Here is a 3,904-nt window from a genome sequence, read left to right as displayed (position 1 = left end):
TACTTATTAAAGGATAACCTTGAAAGATCCACATATACGATCCCTTGCTGAATTCAGAATTGTGTCTACTTTACAGAAACCTATAGTTTTCCTGGATCCACTGTGGGTTTTACACCCACTTCTACCACTAACTGGAAGGAGGTAGAAACTACACAAATTATGAAAAATGGGCTATGTCCCAGTAAAATGCCAAAACTGTAAAAAATGTGGTTTACTGATTCACGTGATGCGTGTGGCGTCAGAGCGTCGAGCGGAGTCGGCGGTAGTTTGAATTTGAATTGCAAGCAGATTTTGGCGTAGTTGTATTTGTGATTTGACCATGGCACCCGGAAGGAAGAGGACAACAAATCGGCGAAAAAATCGCACTGTAAAAAATGAAAAGCTGGTATCTTTCCTAAAGGATTTTGACAGTCAAGTAAGAACAATAATTGAGCAGCTGAAGGCAGATCAGATGAAAATGCATAAAGAAATGGATGGTCTCTACAACATCGAGGTCCTCAAATGGCCGGTGAAAATGAGGGAAGTGAACTGGCTGGAATGCTTTGAAAAAGGTGGAGGACAAAGTGCACTGGATGAAGCTGTGAAGGCAAAGTTGGACATTGAAGAAATAAATATTTTAGCAGCTAAGGCTGCTCGAACGCCATTTAAGTCTGCTAAAAAAGTGAAAAGGCTGAAAAAATCTAATTCGATTGAAGACGATATTGAAAATATAATTGAGAAAAGTAATCAGAAAATGCTTACAAAGGCTAAAGGAATGACAAAAAAAGTTCCAGCCCCTTCGAGGAATCTTAGTGTGCTATCTGTGAACAACATGAGTGCGAATAAAAGGACAAGTAAAAGAAACCTTGTTACACCAGGAAACAAATTAGCTGACATGTCAACATGGAGCGTCACGCCTATCGTCACACCAAGATTTGATACCAGACTTTTTCGGACGCCAGCACTTCGTACTCCAGGTGTGAGAGAACAGGTGTACAGTGTTTCAGCAATTGGCAGTCCCCTTGCTGATATCAACAATCTTTACATCAGCGTTCCAGTTAAAGGAGGAGAGACTGTTCGTCTCTTGCCCAGTGAAATGGACACTATGGATGTTTCTCGTCTGGACGAAGAAACTCGTGAAAATATTCAGTTGCTTGCAAGTCGACTTGCGAGAATTGCTGGCAAAATAAAGAACAAGAGCTGAGGACTGTTTTTTTTTTTTTAATGTTTTTCTGTCTTGCGGGTTTTCTGTCGTGTGGTTTTAACCAACTTCTCTTTGTAATTTTGTTTACAGTAATTATGTTTTTAAGGGCCCAGAATTGCTGCTGGTTTTGAACTTTTCTTTTTGTTTTGCCATGGTGGATTACAGAGAGATTAAATAATTGGCGGCTTGTCTCTGTTTTGAGGTTTTAGAGATTTTAATTGCCTCTTTGCGTGACCGCCATCTATTTTATCCCTGCTTACTCGCACAGGAATCTTACAAGTGATCCATTTCACGCGCACAGCCTTTGACGCGCGCCCTCCCAGACAGAGACGTCACGTGTAACTGCTACGGTTCTGCCTCTTGCACTTCTGGATTCCCCGGAACTCCTGCTACACGCGAACTGTAATGATTTCAAATAAAACTGGTTACTCAAAGATTCAAGTCTGCCTGTTCCAGAAAGCTGAGAAGATGGTGATTTTAGCACCGCAAACCCTTTATTGATGACATTTGCAGTAATAAAAACAGATGATTCTTCTGCAGCAGTTGTTCCCCAAAAAACAAACACAATTTAGGTGTATTTTGGCTAATTTCTGGGTCCCCTCCAGGGGAATCCCCAAACCCTGTATACCTTTAGAATCCCCAGGGTGTTGGAAAATAGATTGCAAATTTGGTATGGATACCTTATGTGGACAAAAAGTTATAAGGGCCTAAGCATGAACTACCCCAAATCGCTAAAAAAGGTTTAGCACGGGGGAAAAGGCATAGCAGCGAAAGGGTTAAACAAAATAACTGAAAATAAACACTCCATTTGGCTTGACCTAGCTTCTACCATGCCTCTTTAAATACTCTTGGTTCATCTAACCTGTACATGATTGATAAGCTAATACATTTTTGTTACATCAAACTGAGTATTGCAAAGTCTTTCCTATCCCCCAAGATCTCCAAATATTTAGGATTGACCTAAAGTATAGGTTCCTCAGGTTGTTATTAAAAAAATGCATCTATGTCTCAACATGTTGGAAGGAACAATAGCATAGTCTGTATTACCAACTGATCAATTGACCATAATACGTCATAAAGGGAGGATATTGGCCATATACAGTTTGGCGGACGGAAGCACCACAATAAATTCATAGTGTTTCAACCTTCTCAAATGCATGGTTTCCCTGTCTAGGGGTCAACAGGCCATTGTCATACTGACATTTTCCCAGTGGGATGAAGGTTCAGAGGCTGCATTTATAACAGGATGCTCTGCCATGACACAACCATGCCATCATCACTCCATTCTAGTTGAGGTATCCTGAAATGTGGACTGTGGCTGATAAGGCAGATGGTCCACTGCCAATTGAGAGAGGTCCAATACATCCACTGACCCGGTGGGCTGACATGGCAGGCTTTAAGTTACCCCTTTCGCCTAATGTGAGGGGGCAACATTGAGTCCAACTAGATTTCACAGCTAAATGTGTTTTTGCCTAAAGGAACTTTTGTTGGAGTGTGATTTAGTAGAAAGATAAAGATTCAGTGATGTATAAAACATGAGAATAAATCCCCGGAATATATTTTGGATACTCTTATGGGTGGCTCTAAGGCATGTATTACTTCTGTAGGTTAGTACAGAATGTAGATTAAAACCTGTGGAATGTTTGCTGTAGTGACATAATTATTGAAGAGTTATTTAATGAATGAATGTGTTTTTGGTAATTTTTTTATCATAACCATTTCAATTCTGTTATAAAAACTGACCCCACTCTGCAATATGCAAAATGGAACTATAATCTGTTACTCTTGATTGAGGGCTTTTTTATTTTAAGAAGCCTACCAGAACTGGGCCTGATAGGTTCCTCCCACCATTATAGTAATTGATGTACCATTAAAGAAGAATTAAGAGGTTAGATAAATTCCTCAGATTAATGGAAGAAGTCAAATCCAAAGAATAATCCACCAGTGGAATGTCATCCACTACAGGATAAGTACAGTAGAGGAATCTACACTGCTGGATTCTTCTCTGTATTGACCACTTTTTCCTATGAATAAATAACTTCCCTAAGTTATTTATTTAATTAAAATTTCAGTGTGTAGAGGCTTTGGAGGTAACGGTTGTCCGCTGTATAAATATATGTCTCATATTTTCTTGTCCAGTTCTCAACTGATTTAGCATGTGGTTTGTTGGCAGAAGCAAACTCCCCTGTAAAACAGCCCCATAGTGAAGCTTTAAAGGTATCCAAAGTGCTCCAGCGGAGACAGGTTAGTACAACTGTTTCTAAATTATTGATGAATAAAGCCAATTATTTCATTTAGATCAACTCTGTTTTCTCTGAGAGGAATATGTTAAGCCTTTAACTACGATGTATGAAATCCAGCAGTCTGATCCTCTGTTCTAAAATTATATTTGGACCTATCGCCGGCAAAGCGTTCTTCAATAAAAGATTGGAAACAAATGGAGTTGATTCTAGTAAACATGTTGCTAGAGTTTGAAAATAAGGGAAAGGAAAACTAGTTGCCCTCTTGTTGTATAATTCACCAGCTGCATAAACTGTTGTTTTCCTTCATTATGTTTATCATTGCTTTAAGAGGTGTGATAAGGCTGGATGTTACTCTTTGAAGCTCGTTATTATTATAGTGGAATCTGAATTTTGGGTTTTAGCCTAAAATGCAAAAATAAGTTCAATTATCTGAAAAACAGATGTTCACTTGCATTAGCAAATACAATTATTTTGAAAT

At 38.9% G+C, this 3,904-nt stretch overlaps 1 pseudogene; it reads left to right on the top strand.

Moving 5' to 3' along the window:
* The first annotated feature begins 229 nt into the window (after positions 1 to 229).
* On the top strand, positions 230 to 1,198 carry LOC146867915 (borealin pseudogene; annotated as a pseudogene).
* Positions 1,199 to 3,904: the final 2,706 nt, after the last annotated feature.

The sequence above is a fragment of the Triturus cristatus genome, chromosome 1_2, assembly GCF_964204655.1.
Source record: "Triturus cristatus chromosome 1_2, aTriCri1.1, whole genome shotgun sequence".
NCBI classification, from domain to species: Eukaryota; Metazoa; Chordata; class Amphibia; order Caudata; family Salamandridae; genus Triturus; species Triturus cristatus.
The sequence above is the reverse complement of the archived record's forward strand: the minus strand, read 5'-3'. Positions and strand labels throughout refer to the sequence as shown.